Source organism: Macaca nemestrina, chromosome 15 (assembly GCF_043159975.1).
Source record: "Macaca nemestrina isolate mMacNem1 chromosome 15, mMacNem.hap1, whole genome shotgun sequence".
Taxonomy (NCBI): Eukaryota; Metazoa; Chordata; class Mammalia; order Primates; family Cercopithecidae; genus Macaca; species Macaca nemestrina.
The window spans coordinates 58,368,362-58,389,494 of record NC_092139.1 but is presented as its reverse complement, the minus strand read 5'-3'; the positions used below and the strand labels follow the sequence as shown (position 1 = coordinate 58,389,494).

At 50.4% G+C, this 21,133-nt stretch overlaps 1 long non-coding RNA gene across 1 annotated transcript in view; it reads left to right on the top strand.

Moving 5' to 3' along the window:
- The window catches only part of LOC105486734 (uncharacterized), a 54,171-nt gene extending 39,657 nt beyond the window's left edge, over positions 1-14,514 (top strand). The window contains exons 4-6 of the long non-coding RNA XR_011613641.1: positions 8,821-9,785; positions 10,653-10,782; positions 14,125-14,514. This is a non-coding gene — a long non-coding RNA (uncharacterized lncRNA). The remainder of the gene's footprint in view (positions 1-8,820; positions 9,786-10,652; positions 10,783-14,124) is intronic.
- The last annotated feature ends 6,619 nt before the right edge of the window (positions 14,515-21,133 follow it).

Sequence of the window (21,133 nt, the reverse complement as noted above, 5' to 3'; positions counted from 1 at the left end):
ACTGTTACCTTCTTGTTTATCAGGTTGCTCATTTACTTCTCAGGGCTAGCTGGGTGCCTGGAATTTTCCTTGAAGGAACTCAAGATTTTCCTTTATTTCAATGCTCGGGAGGCCTGGCAGGTCCCTAAGAGGGGTCCCTGCTGCCTCTCACTTTGGTTTGTAGTTTGCTCACATGACCTGCACATGAACTTGATGAGGGTAGAGGGGAGAGAGAGAGAGAGTTAGCTCTCTGGTGTCTCTCCTTATGAGGGCACTAATCCCACCACGAGGGCCCCACCCTCATGACCTCATCTAACCCTCATTACCTCTCAAGGCCCCATCTACAGTACCATCACATTAGGGGCTAGGACTTCAACATTGGAATTCTGGGGGGACACAAACATTCCATTCTATTCATAGTAGTCATGATGCTGATGCAGATGCAGTTGCATTTTCTACATCCTCTGGGTCTAGACTGCCTGAGTTCAAGCCTGCCTCTGCCCCTTGCAGACAGTGGGGTCTTAGACAAGTTCCTTGATCTCCCTAGGCCTCAGTTTTCCTATCTGTAAAATGGGCATGATAAAAAAATCCCTACCTTGGAATAAATAGTAAGTGCCAAATGAGGATTTGTTAAACCGTAATATCTACTTCCACAGTCTTTCACAGGTTATGAAGTTCCCTGACACCTTACAAGTCAAGCTGGTGTTGTCCCCTCTCCTTTCCTCAGGGAAACAAGAAGTCTGGCTCTGATAACCCTTCACAGGCTGGAAGTCAGGACACCAGGAGAGTCTTCTCTGAGCTGTCACTTTGTAACGAAAAGCCTTGTCTGGAACAAGCACTCCTGTACGACTTCATAGGCTCTACATGGTTTATTGGCAGTTAAGCACATCTGTGCTGTGTGCCTGTGTGCATGCATGCACCTACACACATAGTACGCAGCACGCCCCAGTGTAACCATCTGGGGGTCTTGCAGTGCTTGTCAGGATTCCATCTGTCATCCCGATGGGCAGGGTTAAGGTTTTTGTGTGGTCTAGGCCCTTCCCTCTCTTCTCCCCTTTCTGGTTCTGTGCTGTCTTTGACTTGTGATATCCACTTATATGTCTGGCACTGGTTTGTGGTCCTGAAGCTTGGCAGTCTCCTGTGTGCAATGCTCAAAGTGGAATTCCCAAGAACTGCACTCCTGTTACTTCTAATAATTTTATTTTTTGCATAAATCTGTGCTTCATGGGAGCTGCAGGGAATATGGTTCTCTGGGTGACCTCCTGCAAGTAAGCAGGATGGAGGCTGGCTGGGAGGTTTCGTTCCTCCGAGTGTCCCCTGCCCCTGCCCTGGGCCTACACACAGGTTAAGTCTGGTGTGGTTTCAGGAAGGGTATGTTACTTCCCTGGGGCTGCTGTAACAAATTACCACAAATTTAGTGGCTTAAAACAACACATTTATTTTTGTACGATTCTGGAGGGCAGAAGTTCAAAATCAGCCTCAGTGGGCTGAAGGTGCTGGCAGGGCTGGTCCTTTTGGAGGCTCTGGGGAGAAGCTGTGTCCTGGCCTGTCCCAGCCCCTGTGGCTCCTGCATGCCTGAGCTCCTGGCCCCTTCCTCCATCTTTGCCGTGGCAGTGTGGTCCGCACCCTCTGCATCCTCTGTGGTCAGGCTGCCACCTCTGTCTCTGCCTTTCGTGAAGACCATTGTGGTGACCTTGAGCCCACCTGAATCATGTCCCCATCTCAGAATCCTGAACCTAACAGTATCTGCAAGGCCTTCTTTGCCATGTAAGGCAACATACTCACAGGTTCTGGGGATTAGGACGTGGATATATTTGGGGGCCACTGTTTTGTCTGTCACCAACTGGCAGGCTGTATCCCTTCCCGTGTTCAATGTGTGCAGACGCTGCACTGGGCCAGGGCTCCCTGTGGGGCCTTTGATTTAATCCTACGGCAACCCCGCGCGGTGGGCACACTCCAACCTCCAGGTTGAAGGTCACTGATAATGGAGCTGAGGTTTAGGGAGGTCAGCTCCCGAAGGTTACACAGGTTCCAACGGGTGAAGCCAGGACTCAGCGGGTGCAGCGTGGTATGTTTTAACCGTCGGTGCCCAACTGCGTGCTCCAGCCCCTCCTCCCAGCCACCCCCACAGCACGTGCCCCTTAGTCTGCCAGAGGTAGGTTCGCTGTGCCAGGCTGCTGCCCTGCTCCTCCCTCTGGGGCCCCAAGTCGCCTGGGCCCCACGCCCACTCCTCAGGCATCCATCAGTCATCTGTGCTGCATGACAAATGGCTACAGACACAGCGGCTTGGAGCAGCACCTGCTCACTGTCCCACAGCTCTGTAGGACAGAAGTCTGTGGCTTCAGTGGGCTTCTCTGATCTCACAAGGTGAAAGTCAAGGTGTCAGTTGGGCTGGGCTCTTGTTGGGTCCTGGGGAAGACTCTCCTTCCAGGCACGCTTAAGTGCTGGGCAGGACTCAGTTCTTGGTGACTCGGGGCCCCGTGTTAGCCAGGGGCTGCTCTCAGCCAGGCTGTCTTTAAAGCCGGTGAGGCCATGTTGGCACCGTAAGGTGTGGGATCTGGCTGACTTCATTTCTTCCACCAGTTGGAGAAAATTCTCTGCTTGTCAAGGGTTCACGTGGCTAGGTCAGGTGCAGCGGGATAATCTCTCATTTGTCATATAACCTAACAGGGTCACAGGTGCTCCATCTCATATCTCCAGGGGAAGCTCACTGGGTCGGGGGTCACGTTAGAGTTCTGCCCACTTGGCCAGTCTGTGTCCTCTAATTCATCCCATTTCAGTTCCCAGTGCTGGGCTCTTTCCCTCCACACAATTTGAAACCTGGCTGTGAAGGCCAGAGGGAAATGGCTGTGGAGAGAGAAGAGCATGTTTTCTGTGCCGGCCAGGGTAGGGGTGCAGAGAGCAGTGAGAACCAGAAAGGCTGTGGAGTTCAGAGGTAGCTTTCTGGGCATGAGGAGTGTTTTAAAGGATGATCTTAAACATTCTTTGAATTCTCTTAGAACATTTCTGTGGAATCTGGGTTTCACAATTCTTTCCATAGTATATCTAAGTCTACATTTTACCAGTTCCTCAAAATACTTTGTTGGTCCCCTGTAGAGAAAATGTTCTAGCTTTGTGACCGTGTGGGCAAACAAGCTATTTAACTGCTCTGTGGCTCAGTTTCCCCACTGGTAAAATAGGCATGATCACTGTGTCTACCTCATAAGGTTGTTAAGGGGTTAAACAGAGTGGATGCAGGCACATGCTTAGAACACAGAAGCACTTGTCAAGTGAGTAAAACCAAGTAAAACCACATGTCTACAGAAAAGGTCGCTTCAGTTTAATTATTCGGTTTAGAGTTGCAGCTGAAAAGTGTTATAAATGTATGGAATAGTGTGAATTCTTTACTGTGAAAGCAAATTAAATGTCTTTAGTGTTGGGGAATGCTTAGGTGAATCAGTAGAGAGTCAACAGTGTCAGCGAAATCATCCAAGGTGTGGCTGGCCCGAGGCAGGTGTGATGCAAAGCTCATTGGCTACTAGGGTGCAGGTGGAGGGACATGGTGCTTGGTCACTCGAAGGCACTTTGAGGGAAGGTGATGAAGGTGTTCCTCCGGCCCCACAGAGGGGAAGAAAATGTGGAGGTACAGGAAAAGAAAGACAAGGTCAAGGCCTTCAAGGCGGCCCTGAGGTCATCCTGCACCCTTCCAGCTCTCCCAGGTGAACGACTCGCTCTTTCCTCTTCAGTTCACTTGGACTCCAGAATTCTTTGGGATCCTTGAATTTTTTTAAAAAAATATTTTATTTTATTCTATTTTATTTTGAGATGCAGGTCTCACTATGCTGTCTAGGCAGGCCTCAAATTCCTGGTGTCCAGATCCTCCTGCCTCAGCCTCCTAAGTAGCTGGGATTACAGGTTTCGAGCCACTTCACCTGGCCCCTTGGAGAGCATCCGATTTTTTTCAGCAGTTTATTCTGATAGTGTCACTGAAACTATGTTGCTCTAAACCACATATCGGTGTTACTTCATCATTGAGAGTTTTCTATAACCATGATTAGTGGTGGTTTGATTTGCTTTGAAAAGATTCTGGACTAAAAATTTTTTGGCTATGTTAGAAAGTGGAGGAATTATAAACATGAGTGTTTGATGAAATCAGAATTGTCATGTGTGGGTGAGTGTGTGTTTATTAGGTGTGTATATGTGTGCATATATGAGTGTATATTTGTGCCTATGTGTATATGCCTGTGTATATGTGTATGCATGTATGTATTTGTGTGTTCATGTATATGATTGCATATGTGCATATGTGTATGCATATGTGCATATGTGTATATGTTGATGTGTATGTGTGTGCATATATGGGCTTGTGTATATGTGTGTACATTTGCATAGATATGTATATATGCACATATATATGCATGCATTATATGTCTGTGTCTGTGTGTATGTGTGTGAGTGTAAACATTGTCTCATATGTAAGTTCTTCCATCCAACTTCTCTTCAGTGTTGGATTGTCTTATTAAGGGCCTTGGTTAGTCTTATAAATCTTCATGAAAAATCTGTCCACTCAACCTTGCTCGTTTGATTAGATTATTTAATTTTTGACAATAGAGAGGGAATATCTGCCCACCAGGTTCTAATCTGAGATGAGAACCTTGAATAATCAATTGTTTGCCCTTGTTGAGAGGAAGGGCATTTGTGCAGGGTCTTTGGAGGGCAGGCAGAACCTCCTTTCTTTGGGGTGTGTTGGACTGAGTCTCTGGAATTTGGAATCTGTCTCACTTCCCAGACACCTGTGAATCTACGCTCTCTGAATTGTGCTTGGTGCTCATGACGGGCCCTGATTGCTCGTAAGGTCCATAAGAGAAATTCCATGAGACTGCCCAGGCCTGCATTTGCTTTAGAAATGCTGCCAAGGGTTTTCTGCCATGATAATCAGTGCCCCTTATGTAAGGTTCACAAGGCAAACTGCTTTCTTGCTCTGTGAGTTAGGAAAAAAATTTGCTTTTTTAAAGGAGGTGGATTATTCTACTTTTGCACAGTTAATTTTCTTTTCTTTTTTATTTATTTAAAATTTTTTGAGACAGAGTCTTACTCTGTTGCCCAGGCTGGAGTGCAGTGTTGCAATCTCAGCTCACTGCAACCTCCACCTCTGCACAATTAATTTTCTGTGTTTTTGTTTTTGCTTTTTCTGCTAGGGAGCTCAGAGTAAAATTTATGTTTCAGATTTAGGAACTGGGTGAGACATGAAAGTGTGGCCTTCAGCCTTACCCTTAGACTGGATTTTCTATGCTGATCTGGATCTTCCACGATCTTGCATTTTAATCTTTTAGTAACGCTTTTTCATATGTGTGCTAGTCAGCTCTATCAAGCCCTCAGGGGAACAAGTCAACAGCAAATGATGAACATTTAAAAACTCTGTGATGGTTGCTTATAGGCCAGTGGAGGGCAGGGAAGAAGACACATAGGTGAGGCTTGGGGCCCACAGCTGGAGAGATGGTGGGTCATAGTGTGGACTCAAGAGCTGGGTACCTGCACCCAGGCACTCAGTGCACACAGAGGCTGAAACCAGCGGTGACTGCTCTGGTCTAGGGTAGGAGCCCCTGCTGTCACTTTGGGTCCTGCCTTTTCACAGCTCCACACACACACTGGTTGAGTCACCTGGGCACATTGCCTCACCTCTTTGAGCTTCAGTCTTCTTCTCTGCAAAATGGAACTAGTAATAGAGTTAGCTTCATAGAGGATTGTGTGTTTTAAATGAGACCAGTTTTTAGGTGTGGAACAGAGAGGCTGGCATCAAGGGCTAGCCACCACTATTATTATTAGTAGTGGTAAAATCAGAAGGCCTGGAAATTGTGTGCAAATGGAGGGTGGGGAATACTTGAACAGAGCTTGACTTTTGAGCTTATGGTAAGTATTCCTTACTCACCAGGTGTGGGAGGCAAAATTCTAATATGGCCTTCAAGATTTCCTACTCTAATCCCCAAGACTTTGAAGATTGGATTCACTGATGCAGGTGTAATTAGGGTTACTGCTATGGTCTGAGTGTGTCCACCAAAATTCATATGTCGAAACTTAATCACCCAAGTGAGAGTATTAAGAGGTGGGGAAATGAAGTCACGAGTATAGAACCCCCATGAATAGGATTCCCGTCCTTATAAAAGAGGCTGAGGGGAGCACTGTAGGCTCGTACCCCTTTGTCTTCTGCCGTGTGAGGACACAGCATTCATTCCCCCTGGATGACACAGCAACAGGTGTCATCTCGGAAGCAGACACTAGGCCTTCCTCAGATGCCAAACCTGCTAGTGCCTTGACTTGGACTTCCCAGCCTCCAGAACTGTGAGAAAGGAATTTCTCTTCTTTATGAATCCCCAGTCTCAGGTATTGTGTTACAGCAGCACAGGTGGACGGAGAAAGTTCCTAATCCTTTGACTTTAAAATAGCAGATTACCCAGCTGGGCTGAGCTTCACCACACACCCTTTACAGCAGAGGATATTCTTGAACTGCTGATGGAAGGGGAAGTCAGAGGGACCCATGGGTGACAGAGCTGCTCTGTCCAGGGAGCTGCTCTGTCCAGGGAGCTGCTCCTTTCCTGATGGTGATGTGGAGGGGCTCATGGGTCAGGACCTGAGAGCAGCCTTTAGGGACCAAGACTAGTCCTTGGCTGATAGACATGAGAAAACAGGGACTTCAGTCCTGGAACCACAAGGAACTGAATTTTGCCACAACCTGGATGAGACCATAAGCTGATCTTCCCTGGAGCCTCCACCTACAGTACAGCAGAGCTGACGCTGGTTCCAGCTTGTGAGAGCAAAGGCAGAGAGCCCAGCCAAGCCTGTCAGGACTTCCAAGTTGCCGTGCCGCACGGTGGCAAATGGGTGTTGTTTAAAGCTGTTAAGTGTGTGGCGTTATGCAGCTACAGATGGCTAATACATCGAGCCACTTCCACATGGTACTGTACACCTTCCGGGCACCACCAAAACACCAAAACGGCTGCTGGGCAGGGGGGATGCACCACACAGTGGCTCCCCATCAGCCTCTGGAGCCTATTGGTGGCTGCTCCTTGCCTGTGGGCAGGGGATACAGTGGGTGTCCCTTGCTGCTCCAGTGATGCACTGACTGGCGGCTCTTGGTCCAGGGACTCCAGGTCGCAGATGCCACCCAGTGGGAAGAGACATGCCTGGGTGAAAGAGCATCTGGAGCCCTGTTGGTGGCTGCTCCCCACCTGTGGGCAGGGCACACGGGGTGTCCCTTGCTGCTCCAGTGATGCACTGACTGGCGGCTCTTGGGCCAGGGGCTCCAGGTCGCAGTTGCCACCTGGTGGGAAGAGACATACCTGTGCAAAAGAGCATCTGGGGGTCCGTGGGATGCACTGGGAGAAGGACGGCTTCACAAGCGCCTTCTGACTCATCAGCCACTTCTCCCTGGAGGACAAGATGTGACCCAGAAGGCTGAACAAAGGCAGCCAGCTCCAGGGATCGAAAGTCCTTGTGATCTGTCTTCAATTCAGCTTTTACTTTGATTGGTGAAGCCCTTCTGGTGAAATGTGTGAGGCTTAAACCCAAGACTGTAAACCTAATAGGAATTCGGTTCGCTTCATGAGTCAAGATAATTGTGGTTTGAAAAATGTTTTCAACATGACATTAATTTCGACCTTTACGTAAAGACTGACATAAGTGTGTTTTTAAAATGGATATTCATGCATGACACAGTTTTCATTATCACCTTATCAGATTTCCTGAGTTGCTGCAGCAGTGATAGTTCAGGTGTTTCAAATAAGCAATCACTTATTTTTATGCTCTTGCAGGGACAGGTTATGGTGATTGAATGGGATTTTCTTTTTTTTTTTTTCCTCCTACGGGAGCCTCAAGAACAAAGGCCATCGGAATGGCCGTTCCCTGGCGTGGAGCCCCACAGGACTCATCAACCGTGGTTGAGGTTGGCTGAAAACAGAGCAAGAGAGGCCCTCGCCCATCTCAGGCCCTCTCCATGCCCTCTTTCTGGTTGGATCCATGAAAGGAACTGGCAGCACGTTTCTATTTCTTGGGATTTAAGATCCTTTGTGTGAAATACTTAAAAAACCAGGTTATGGTTTATCCGTAAATTCTGGCTGGATCCCACTGGCTTCCTGACACCTCATGGGCCATTTTTCCTCTCCCAGCCACTTTCCTCACCTCACCCAAGGCATGCTGACAAAGGAGCCCTGGCCAGATGCTGCCACTGCAGAATTTTTAAAAATGCATTAACCAAATAGAGTTTATAAAGTTGAGGTAGAATTCACATAACGTAACACTATTTTAACAATTTTGAAGTGTAGGAAACAGTGACTTTTAGTACATCCACAATGCTATGTGACCATCACTGTCTAACTTCAGAAAGAATCCCCACCCCACTAGTGGTGACATCCCAGTCCCGCCTCTCCTGCCACCAGGCAATCAGGAATCTGCTTTCTGTCTCTGCAGATCAGCCTATTCTGGGCATTTCACAGAACTATATCAAATAGTGTGTGTCTTTTGTGTCTGGCTTCTTTCACCGAGCACAGTGTTTTCAGGTCTGTTGTGTGGCAGCAGGAGGGATCACAGCTTCCTTCCCTTTCAGGGTTCCACAGTGTTCCGCTGTATGGATGGACCACATTACCTTATGGATGGACCACATTTGGCTTCTCCATACGCCCACCAGTGACTGCTTTCTGGGCATTATGACTAACACTGATGTGAGCATTTGTGTACGTTTTTCTTTGACTCCCTGCAGAATTTTGGTGTGGGCTGATTCTCGGGTTTCACTGGACCCGGCCTCCTCTGGTGAGTGTCTGCTAAGACCGTAATTCACTGATTGGCTATCCTGGGATTTGTTTTCCTCAGATGAGACTGGTGTTTTCTGCTGAATACAATGGATTGCTTAAAGGGTCTTGAAGGGGCATGATACTGCAATATGCACCTTCCACGGCCTGGAATCTTCCTGAGTCTTGTCTTGGTTGAGCTGCCTTCCATGTACAGGTGGGGTCTGTCTCTCTCTCTACTATGTTTTTCGAAGGATCCTCTGATGCTATTTCTGGATTTTCCTGCTGCTGTCTCTATTTCCCGAAGACCCAACTCTGTTCTCAGATTTATCAAAGCTTTGAGACCAGAGGTATTTGAGGTATGAGATTAACTCTATTAGCGACTTAGGAATTAAGATGCCAGGCCCGTTTCCTGATAATGCTCTGTTTTAGTAATCACGGCTTTGTGCCACCTTGTACTGTATACATCTGATCTTTTGCATGGATGGCATTTGCTTTCAGTAAGATTGGTTTAGGGCTGAGGTGATTGTGAGCTGCATTGGTGGAAGAGTGGCGATTGGAGGAAGATGGCGGTCCCCTGCCCCACCCAAGCTGTGGATACATCATCTCTCGACCACTGCCCCCAGGTCAGTGTAAGCTCTCTCCCTGAGAAGGGCAACCAGGGCTACGAAGAGACAGCAAGTGTGGCGCTGGAATCTTAGCAAGGAGCTGTGTGAACGATGCTGAGGAAGCGCATGTGCAGAGCACAGTTGGTCCGGATTACAGCTGGGACCTCCCGTTGGCTTACAGGGTGGAGGCTGAAGCCCACGCAGATGCCCCCAGTCACTCACGACGGCTTGCTGTTCAGGGCTCCCTGCTTTGTTCCCCGTGCCACGCCCTGCCTAATGCCAGTGCCGTGGTGCCCATGGGTTACCAATCTGCAAACATAAGTGACATGGCTCAGCAAAACCTTCTCTCGACATCCATGGAAAGCGCGGGGCCGCTGAGCGCGACCCAGAGAACCGCAGAGTGTGTGTCTCAAGCTCTCTGGGCACATGAGTCCACTAGGTGGGTTTTTGGGTACCACTGGCTGCCCTTTTTCATGGCTATTTTTTCTGGGCATTTCTCTTTAAAATGTTGACCAACATGAATTGTTAAATTGTTGAGTTTAGGTGCATAAAATGTATATATAATGGAATTTGTCAGCTTTTCAAGAGGCAGCATAGAGTCTCTGATCCTCCAGTGGCATCCCCACTTCCCTGTGGGGTGTCTGAGTTCCAGAGAGTCATGGAGCTTGCACTCTTGCTTATTTGAGCAGTTCAAGGCCTTTGACCCCAATTTTTTGCTTGTCTTATCCAGCAGAGTCTCATGCACGGTCACTTTTATTTCTCAACACACTTCCCTGCTCATTTGTTGGTTCCTTTAACAGAACTTCAAGGGATCCTAGAATCAAGATGGTGCCATGATCAGGGAGCAACCAAATAACCTTTGCAAATCTCTCTCTAAATACACACACACACGCAAATACATTCATATGTGCATGTGTATGTACACACAGATTGAGTGTCCCTTATCTGAAATGCTTGGGACCAGGAGTGTTCGGGATTTCCAGTGTTTTCGGATTTTGGAATATGCACATACAGGTAATGAGCTGTCTTAGGGGATGAGACCCACTCACGCCTAAACACAAAACTCACTTATGTTTCAGATATACCTTAAAACACAGCCTGAAGGTAATTTTATATAATGTTTTAAATAATTTTGTGCATGAAACAACATTTTGACTGCAATCTATCACATGAGGTCAGGTGTGGAATTTTCAGTGTCATGTTGACAGTAACGAAATTTTGGAATTTGGAGCATTTCAGATTTCAGATTTTCAGATTAGAAGTGATCAATCTGTCTATGTAAGTGTGTTTGTTCATTTACTTTCAGCCCCGTCTGAAGATATTAAAAAGGAGGAGAAGAAAGAGGAAAGCAGAGAAGATCGCCTCGCAGAGGCCAGGCTGCAGCCTGGGCTCCGTGCACCTCTGCCTGCTGACGGGATCCACCTCAGGTCAAGAAGGTGCTGGCTCACCCTTCCCTCAAGATTTTAGAGATCCCAGTGCATGTCCTGGAAATCCTTTAAAATTCAAAGAAAACAAGCAAAGCTCTGGCTAATTAAATGTTTTCTGCTTACCGTCGTTAACATATTAATGCGACAGGCTAAATGTATTACTCAGTGGTGCAGAAGCTCTTAGGTCTGTGCACCCCTTTTTGAGAGGATTTCTCCATGTGGCCTCCGTGTTTACAGTGCACTGGCTTTCTGTTCATAGGGCTTTTACGTGGGGGCGATGGCATGGCAGAAAGCATCCCCAGGGTGAGAAGGGGATGGGGAGGTCCACATTGCAGTTCAGACCCCCTGGACATCTGCCTTTGAGATAGCCACGTCCCTGAGCCTTTCCTTTCAAAGGATGGTGGGTCAGTTTCTAATGTTCCCATTTTGACCTCTCAGACTCAGGGACTGGGGCTAGAGCACAGGTCCTCTCGTTGAGGTCACTGTAGCGCTTCAGCGGCATCAGCACTCTTGCTTTCTTTTGCACATCCTTGGTTTTCAGTTATTATGGGTACACAGTGAGCCACCCCAAAATTAGTACAACAATAGCCATTTTGCTGTGTTCATGGATTCTGTGGGTAAGGAATTGGGAAGGAGCCCAGGGTGTGGTGCGTCAGTTGGGAAGATTTGAGTTGATAGTAGGTTTGCTCACTCCTGTGTCTGTGGCGCACGTGGCCTCTGTGTGGCTGGGCTTCCTTGCAGCATGGCATCCTGAGCCGCCTTCCACGGGGGCTTGCTCAGGGCTCCCAGCACAAGTGTTCCAGCCAACAGGGTGGATTCCACAGCGCCTTTTCTGGCCCAGTCTCTGCCACATTGAATCATCTGTACCTGGCGAGGTCCTGACTTCCTTTCTGCCAGATCCTTCTCTGGTCCTCAAGGTCCCTTACTGTTTTTGCCCCTGGTTACAACCTCCTGTGTACCTGTCCTGGAGTGTTGTGGTTAGGAGTGTGGTCTCGGGCGCAGACTGAAATACACTGCTGTGTGCAGTAGGAACCTTGGCTGCTGCCCTGTGTTCATGGCAAGCACTTCAGAGCTGAGCCTGGTGTGAGGCGAGTCCTCCATCAACGGCCTTGACTTTTCTTTCCCAGACTAAAGTGCAGGTTCCTTCAGGGAAGCTCTCTCTTGGTCATCTCTGCCTGGCATTTCCTGCAGGACTTGGCAAGTACTGCGTTCCCTCTGCTTGGGCGGTCTGCGCTGGGTCTGTCTCCTGTTCTGTAAGTCTCACAAATTCACCCTCTCAGAGCAGCCGTCTCTGCCTGTCCCCTGCTAGGAGCTGTGGTGACCTCTACTCATCTTGTTTCCTTTTGTTCATGACACTAGCTCTAATGAAAATGTTTCATCCCCTCTTTGTTTCTGTTAGACCAGGATATGAACCCCACCAGAGCCAGATCTGGGCCTGTCTCCTTCCCTGCTATTCAGTGCCTACAAGAGGGTCTGGGTCAAAAATGAATGGAGAGGAGGAAGGGAGGGGTAAAAAGATCGACTTCAGGAAGATTTCAGAAACACGGTGCTGAGAATAGTAGGGTCATGTACCAGGGTGGGATTTACTTCCTTTTTATACACTTAAAAAATCTCAAAGACATCCATTCAGCTTTCAGTTTAGGTGAAATCTATTCGTAATAAAAATAAAATGATATCTCAATGACAATTTAATTTTGAGTAAAAATATTTTCTGGAGGGCAGGGGGCTCTAAATACAAAGAAGCAAAGAAGCGCGTCACCTCTCCCCAGTGGGGCTCATGGCCCTCGATGGAGCCACCTGGAGCCCAGGCACTTTGCGGTTTATTCCTGGGTCGCCTCCACCTCCGTCCCTCAGTTATGGGGCTGTGATGGTCCACAGCAAGCCCCCATTCTTGCTGCTCCACTGGTGTGATTTTCTTGGGACCGAAATGGGGAGAGGACAGGATTGTGTGTTTTGCGAAAGCACAGCGTTGGACGTTCATTGGTGTTCCTCTGTGCTTCCATGACTTGAGGGCAACCATCTAGCAGTTTACAGGGGTTCTGAATAAATTCCGGGGACCTGGAAATTATTGGATTTATTTTATTTTAAGCAGAAACATTTTATGTTTAGTGTGGTAACGGCGTGCTCCACTTAGTGTGGTCATGCCTAGCTCTCTTGTTTTGTGTCCACTTTGGAGTCTGGCTCTGGGCAAGCACTCAAATGCTCATAGGAATCCCACGGCTCAGGGCATCCTCTGAACCCAAGGGCCTCTAAAGGGGGAACAGCAACGTGGGAATGTGGGTGGGGACAGCGAGTGAGGGGCCGGGTGCAGGGTGACGGCAGGTGTAGGTTCTGCACGATGCACACTGCACTGCTTGGGGGCACTGTGCGTTCCCCCGCAGAGCACAATGATGCCGCAGAGTGTGAAGTCACAGGTCTCCGCACTCAGCGGGGAGCGGAGGTGCTTGGGTTTGAGAACCGGGGGGGAGCAGGCAGCTTGGGGCCAGCAGATCCACCCCTCTGCTCTTGGGGAGCTTTTGGTGGTCTGCTGGGTGAGGGCGTGGTGGTCACTGGTGGGTTCACGTGATTCCCCGTCATTCTGTCCCTATGGCCCCGCCCTCCCTGACTGTGCCGTCAGTGGTCAGTGTACCTCCGTGCCCTCTGTGGTTGAACGTTAGTCATGATCACAGGACTTTAATGATCTTATTGAGTACCCAGTGCCGGCCTCAATTTTTACTTGGAGAATGTGGGGCTTACATGACAAAATATGACTCATGCACGCATGCTGACTGCCTGAATTAGGGGCTCTTGGGCTTAGCTGCTGGTTGGAGTCATCCGGGAGCTTCAGGAAGCTCCAAGGCCAGGCCCTCCCTCCCAGAGGTGGGGCTGAACGGACCTGGGGTGCAACCTGGGCTCTGGGGCTCAGGAGCTGCTGGAGGCTGAGGGGAGCCAGCAGGGCACCTGTGGGGTTCTCTGGGTGGTCCAGCGGAAGCTAATGCTGGGCTCTGGAGAGGGGAGTGAGCAGCAGTGCGGAGTTCAAACCCTCATCACAGACCTGGCTGCTCAGGGCGGCATGACCTTTTGGAAGAGTATGTGGGCGAGAAATTGGATGATTTATCTAAAATAGATGCCAGCATGGTGTGAGTGGGTGACTTTGTTTAGATGTAACTGTGCATAGATTAGGCTGTTTGGATGTGTTTAATTATGGCATGTGATGGCGCCACTTCACCAATCATTTGTATTAAATGTCCTCAAGCCTAGTTTGAGACTTTAGGTCAAGTTAAAACTGTTTTATCTGTCAGCACCTGGGAGACTCGGGAAGGACTGTCACTGCAGGACCAGTCCTAACTCTCCCTATCATGTGCATCACAGGATGTCAAGCTGTTCTGCAGAAGTAGCAGAGCCGAAGCTGCAGTCATATGACCTGGGCATGTGGAGAGCAGGAAACCGTCACCTCAGTAACACTTAGAACCAACGTTTCCTCCCTGAGGAATCAAAAAGCCTGGACATCACTGGAAGCTGAACACGGGAACCCTTTCAGAAACGAGCGGTCTGTTATCCAGGAAGAGCCAGTGCTGAAGTCCACCATTCCGCGCCTTACCGTAAATAACCACGTTTAAAGCTGTCCCATCGAAATCCGCCCCACCAGTGCGTCTGCATACCAACCTGCCCTCCCCAGCCCGTTAGAGTCTCACCTGACCTAATACTGGGGATTCAGATCTGAGCCCTGCCTCCTGTCTCCTTGCTGGTTGGCCTTGCAATAAAGCCTTTTCTTTTCTCAAAAGTAGGAGCTATAATATTGGCTTCCATGTGCAGTGAACCCACTGCATTACTCAGAGGCTGTGTGGGCACACGGCGGGATGGTGTGGGGCCAGGCAGGGGCATCGCAGACCCAAGGACTGGCAGTTTCCTTTAATGCGGGGTCACCGTGAGCAGTTGTGGGTGATGCAAGGAAGAGCTCTGAAAACCACCAGGTCAGTGTGGCATTGGGCACCTTGGCTGTCAGGGATGGTCTGACATGAGCCCGCCCTGGTCCTGGGCTGAGATCACTGTCCTTGCAGTGTCCTGTGCTCTGCTCCATCTTGGCACTTTTTTTGTGTGTGATGAGGAATGAGCCCACATGTCCATTATTATTTTCCTACTTCTGGCCACCCTTAGGAGAAGCTCCAGGCCACCCACATTCTGCCTCTGCTTCCAGGCCTCCATCATGGATGCCGCTCAGTTCCCGTGGATTCTCCAGTGCCCCCCTGCAATGCCCCTGCATCTGCCCACAGTGTCATATTCACCTGCTGGAGGAGGGGACCAAGGGGATGAGGCCCAGGGGGGTGACGTGTCCATGCTCCTGCTTTTCAGGAGGCATGGCTGGGGTACTGGCAACGCAGCCTCCCTGCTGCTCCATGTCTCCATGTCCCTCCCAAGCCCTAGGCCGTACATGTGGGTGGAACAGGTTGGTGACCACACGGCGCTCAGCACGGGGCCACGCAGGTTCCGACGACCTTCAGTCAGTCTCAATCCATTTCTCTTCAGCCCCCTCCCTGGGCAGAGGGAACGAAAGCATTGAAATCACTGCCACTTTTAGCCACTTTAAGTTGGAGGGAACTTGTTTTCCCTTGGAGGCACTGGGTAACTTCCCACCCTGGGGAGAGTGTGGGTAATGACTGCGCTAAAGAACATGTGACCTTCCTAGGAAACAAGGCAAGAGCCGGGAGGGGCTCTGTGGGGTCTGTGGGACTTCAGGGGCTGAGGAAAGGTCTTGAAACTGGAAAGGTGTCTGGTGAGCACGAGAGCTTCTCAGGGAGTCTGGGCCATTCATCCTGACAACAGAGGCAGGTGGAGAAGGGAAGGTGCCTGCCCACTTTGCCGGGTTCCTCTGGTGGCCGAACGTAGGTTTCCCTCAGACAGGAGCCTCCGCTGAGCAGGCCCAGGGGGCGAGGCTGTCAGTGTGAAACACGGGATGGCCGGAGGTGCAGGCGGAGCGTGGGCAAGCTGTGAACCTCAGTCTGCAGGGACTTTGCATTTCGTTGCTTTTCATAAATCACCCTCATTCGCTTTTACACCTGGCCTCCCCTCTGTGGAAAATCCCACTTCCGGTTTGTAAGGCGAGTTCTGATTCCCAGCCGCTTCCTCCCCACCTCACCAGGGTTATTTCAAAGACTCAGGCAAGGCGGAGGCACAGAAAAGCCCTCTGGCCGCAGGTGGTCCCCACTGGGTTGGGCCACCTGGTGTCCCTTTGTGCTGTGCTTTGAGGATACCAAGAATCTCATGGAATCACTTCCCAGGACAAGTGACCCAGGAGAGCCTGAGGTCTCAGGCTCTCAGCTTTGAGGTCTGCAGCCTCCCAGCTCCTTCAGGCCCACCAGGTCATCTGTCTAGTCCGCAGGAAGCCCCCACATTCTGCACCTGCTGAACTTTCTGCCTCTTCCCTCTTCTCTTGGTTTGGGATTTTGGGAAACAAGAGCCAAGAGGTGTCCATGGTGACGCTGGCTCTCTGCCGTGCTGTGTGCTCCCTCCTGGAGGCACCAGGAGAACCACCTGCCTGAGTGGAGGAAGGAGAAGGAGAGGAGGACCCAGGAGAGAGCATCACGAGGCATCAGCTGGGAGCACGTGGAGGCCCAAAGAAAGCTACTTGTATCCTTCTCACTGAGAAGCGTTTTGGGAACATGGTATGGTCTAGATAGGAGTTAAACCATCACTGGGCAGAGACAGGCAGGACTCTGGGTCTTGGGTGGGCTGAACTGGGGCTGAGGAGCTCGAGTCAAGCAGGGTGTCAGCTGGTCTCAGTGCACATGGCCAAGGGGCCCAGGCTCCCCTCTGCCAGGGTGAAGGTAGCAGGGGTGAATCAGAGAACCCGATCACTTTTGGGGACAGTTAATCTGGACACAAAGAGGCAATAATCTTCCCGTGTGTGAGGTGCTCAGCAGCCAGCCTGGACTCCACTAGGAGGAGAGGAGGAGGCAGGCCCTAGGCTCGAGCCCCCCACGCCTCTTCTTCCTCCCTCCCAGGGCTGAACGTCTAAACTCTATGCCTCTTGCTGTCAGCCCTTCCCTGGTTTTCTTTTTTTTTTTTTTTTTTTGAGACGGAGTCTCGCTCTGTTGCCCAGGCTGGAGTGCAGTGGCCGAATATCAGCTCACTGCAAGCTCCACCTCCTGGGTTTACGCCATTCTCCTGCCTCAGCCTCCCGAGTAGCTGGGACTATAGGCGCCTGCCACCTCGCCCGGCTATTTTTTTTGTATTTTTTAGTAGAGATGGGGTTTCATCGTGTTAGCCAGGATGGTCTCGATCTCCTGACCTCGTGATCCTCCCGTCTCGGCCTCCCAAAGTGCTGGGATTACAGGCTTGAGCCACCGCGCCCGGCCCCTTCCCTGGTTTTCACCAGCAACCCCTGGTTTGTTCTCAGTCGTTATCATATTACCTCTGGAGGATTGATTTTAAATGTTAAGAAAGTGTCACAGATACAACATGAGTGTCTTGAGTTTCTGGGGAACTGTAACCTGAAGCTCCCAGGGACGCAGGTGCCTTTCAGTCTGATTGTGATTACTGACCACCACACCATCCACGTCTTTTTGGAAAACGGCCCTATTTATGAGTGGGAGACATATTGCTCTTTGGTTTATGCAGCATGTGTTGACCTGCAGTCCCCTTGCAATCATTCCCAGCCCACAGGGCACAGCCACCATGGCTCCACCAACCGGGGCAACTGCACAGACTGCAAAGAGACAGGGACGGACCCTGTGGCCTCTGATGTCCAGGCAAGCTGGTTCCCAAGTCCCAAACAGCTCTTACAGCTGAGTGTGTGCACATATTCCAAGTACACATAGCAAGGAGGGAAGAGAGAGAAGAGAGAATTAAAATACCCTCACCCATTCCATTTTCACCTTTCTGATTGAGCGTAGCTCTATTTTCCGTGAGGAATATGAAAAACAAATTTATGTCAAGCTGGTGACAGACCTAGTGGAGGGTCTTTCTGTTTGTGTTTGTGTGGGTGATGAAATGGACTCAAGCTTATTGAAAAGTATTTGCGGGTGTCCCATAGAAGGGCGTGGGTGCCGAGGTTACTCCTCCACAGCTGCAGTGATGGACAGAGAGCCATGAGCCACTCCGGAGGCTTCAGCTGGTGCTGGGGTCCCCAGGACAGCAGGGGACAGGCTCCTCTGGAAGGCTGGCTAGCCCTGGTATGGCTGGGGTCTCTTCTGTTGGGCTAAGAAGAAAGCTTATTTTAATAAAGAAGAGAAGGAAGTTTTCATTTCTGCTTTGTTGTTATGGATCAAAGAGATAAAAGTGTAGTGTGTGGCACCAGAACACCAGCACCCACTGACCTCTTTGAAATCAGATATTCAGGGACCCACCTCACCTCAGTCTCTATCTCTGTCTCTCTCTCTTACACACACACACACACACACGCACACACACACGCACACCCACACACACGCACACGCACACACACACCTCCTGTGAACATTACTGCCTTCATCATGGTTTCTCATTCTTGGTCAGACGTCCCTGCCCCCTAGTCCCTTGCCCCTCTAAAAGGAGATTCTTGAATTCTGTTACACACCTTTTGAGTCCACCGGCAAGCCTAGAATTTGCATTTTTAGTAAGTAAGCCAGTAGTTCTGATGTAGACAGGCCACATATTACAACGATATCTGGACACACAGTTTAGAGATGTTTCTGACTGTTGAAGTCCACGACTTGTCACATTTTCGTGCCGCATCCACTGACAGGAGCTGACTCCTTAAGGAACAAATGTAAATCTTGTCTTACAACTATGTGGTTTGGGTATGCTGAATGATAGGCATGTCTCGCTTTAAGCAAAATCCAAACACAAAAACCTAAGTCTACCAAACAAATACAGGAGTTACTTGTTCATAAACTTTGTAAAACAAAACTCATCGCAGCAGGGAGGGGAGTGGACGAAGCTTCGCTGAGAGCTGTCCTTCCCTGGGAAAGCTGAGATCCGGGCTAGCTGGGGCGGCACTCATCCCTGATGCTCTGCCCGGTGGCGGAGGGTGGAGGCCTGATCTCTGCCCCAGACAAAGGTCACTGTGACCCAGGCAAGAGAGTGGGGTGGCATGGGAGCTGCTGGGTGGGGAGGTGGGCACCTAAGAGGGCATGGACCCCTCCCAAATAGCTCTGGCTTAAGTATCCCTCCTGACCACCCTCTAATGAGCCTTCTTGAGAAATCAGCCTGGGGGCAAAAGGCAGAGCGCCCCACCTACCTCCCGAGCCTTGTGCGCTGGGGGTTCTGGGAAGGAGATGGTTTGAGCACCCCAGCCTGCGGTATGGGGTAGACAGTGTCAGGAGGGAGGGGTATGGGGTAGACAGTGTCAGGACAGTGGTGTATTGGGTAGGTAGTGTCAGGAGGGTGTTGTATTGGGGAGGCAGTGTCAGGAGGGTGGTGTATTGGGTAGGTAGTGTCAGGAGGGTGGTGTATTGGGGAGGCAGTGTCAGGAGGGTGGTGTATTGGGTAGGTAGTGTCAGGAGGGTGGGGTACGGGGTAGACAGTGTCAGGAGGGTGGGGTATGGGGTAGGCGGTATCGGGAGGGTGGGATATGGTGTAGGCAAGGTCAGGAGAGTGAGGTATTAGGTAGACAGTGTCAGTAGGGTGGGGTGTGGGGTAGACAGTGTCGGGAGAGTGGGGTATTGTGTAGACAGTGTCAGGAGGGTGGGGTACGGGGTAGACAGTGTCAGGAGGGTGGGATATGGGGTAGGCGGTGTCGGGAGGGTGGGATATGGGGTAGGCAGGGTCAGGAGAGTGAGGTATTAGGTAGACAGTGTCAGTAGGGTGGGGTGTGGGGTAGACAGTGTCGGGAGAGTGGAGTATCGTGTAGACAGTGTCAGGAGGGTGGGGTATTGTGTAGACAGTGTCAGGAGGGTGGGGTATGGGGTAGGCCCTGTCAGGAGGGTGGGATATTGGGGTAGACAGTGTCAGGAGGGTGGGGTGTGGGGCAGGCAGTGTCAGGAGGGTGGGGTGTGGGGCAGGCAGTGTCAGGAGGGTGGGGTATGGGGCAGGCGATGTCAGGAGAGTGGGATATGGCACAGGCGGTGTCAGGAGGGTGGGATGTGGGGCAGGCGGTGTCAGGAGGGTGGGGCGTGGGGTAGACGGTGTCAGGAGAGTGGGATATGGCACAGGCGGTGTCAGGAGGGTGGGATGTGGGGCAGGCGGTGTCAGGAGGGTGGGGCGTGGGGTAGACAGTGTCAGAGAGTGGGATATGGCACAGGCGGTGTCAGGAGGGTGGGGTGTGTGGCAGGCATTGTCAGGAGGGTGGGGTATGGGGCAGGCAGTGTCAGGAGAGTGGAGTATGGCACAGGCAGTGTCAGGAGGGTGGGGTATGGGGCAGGCAGTGTCAGGCAGGTGCAGACACATGGAGGCCCCCTTCCCCAACCCCACTTCCACTGACTCCTTCCCCTTGTTGGCTTAACCAACCCACCAGGTTCAGAGTTCAAGCCATGTGGGCTGGGTAGGAATGTTCCCCAAAGCATGTGACCCTGCCTGCCCAAGCAGAGTGCCTCTCCGCTCTACCAGCCACATGATTGGTTCTGCCGTAGCCCAATCCAGAGTCCGTGAGAATCTTGCTGTAATATTGGGAGAGAGGCTCCTCTGGTCACAAGCCACAGTGGGGCCTTGGCATCACATTTGCCCACCTATGGGGTGTGCCTAAATTCAGTCTCCAGAAAGCCTCAGCCCAGAGCAGTGGGAATGAGACAGGTTCCTGAAGCTGGGCTTGGAGACCCCTCAGCCTGCACTTCCCAGTCCATTTCCTGTGTTCAGGCACGTGCAGCTGGCGCCTGCCCCAGCTCCCACAGGATGACCAAGGCGTGCCTGGAGCAGGTGCCTGCACTGCACCTGGAACTCAGCCGGCTTGGTTACTGGCAGTGGCCCTGGTTGTTGTAGGAGAGGGTGGGGCATCTCTATCTTCACACTTTAGGGAAAGCTGGCTTTCTCTCCATGGGCAATACTTTTTTTTTTTTTTTTTGCTTTTAATTTTGAAACAATCTCACACTTAAAAAGAACAGTATGGAGAACTAGAACAGTATGGAGAACTTTCCCCAGAACCATTTAAAATTAAATAGCTGACATAATGCTCCATCACTCCCAGTGCCTTAGTGTGTGATTCATGCAATCCCTACAGAAAAACACTCTCTTCTGGGAGCAAAACGCAGCTATCGAAATTAAGGAACTAACACACAGACTTTACTTATTTATTTATTTATTTATTTATTTATTTTTCCCTTAACAAACTGTTTTCCTTTTTTAAAAAATTTCAACTTGTACTTTAGACTCAGGGGTACCTGTGCAGGTTTGTTCCATGGGTATATCGTGTGGGGCTGGGGTTAGGACTGCAAATGATCTTGTCACCCAGTCATTGGGTACAGTACCC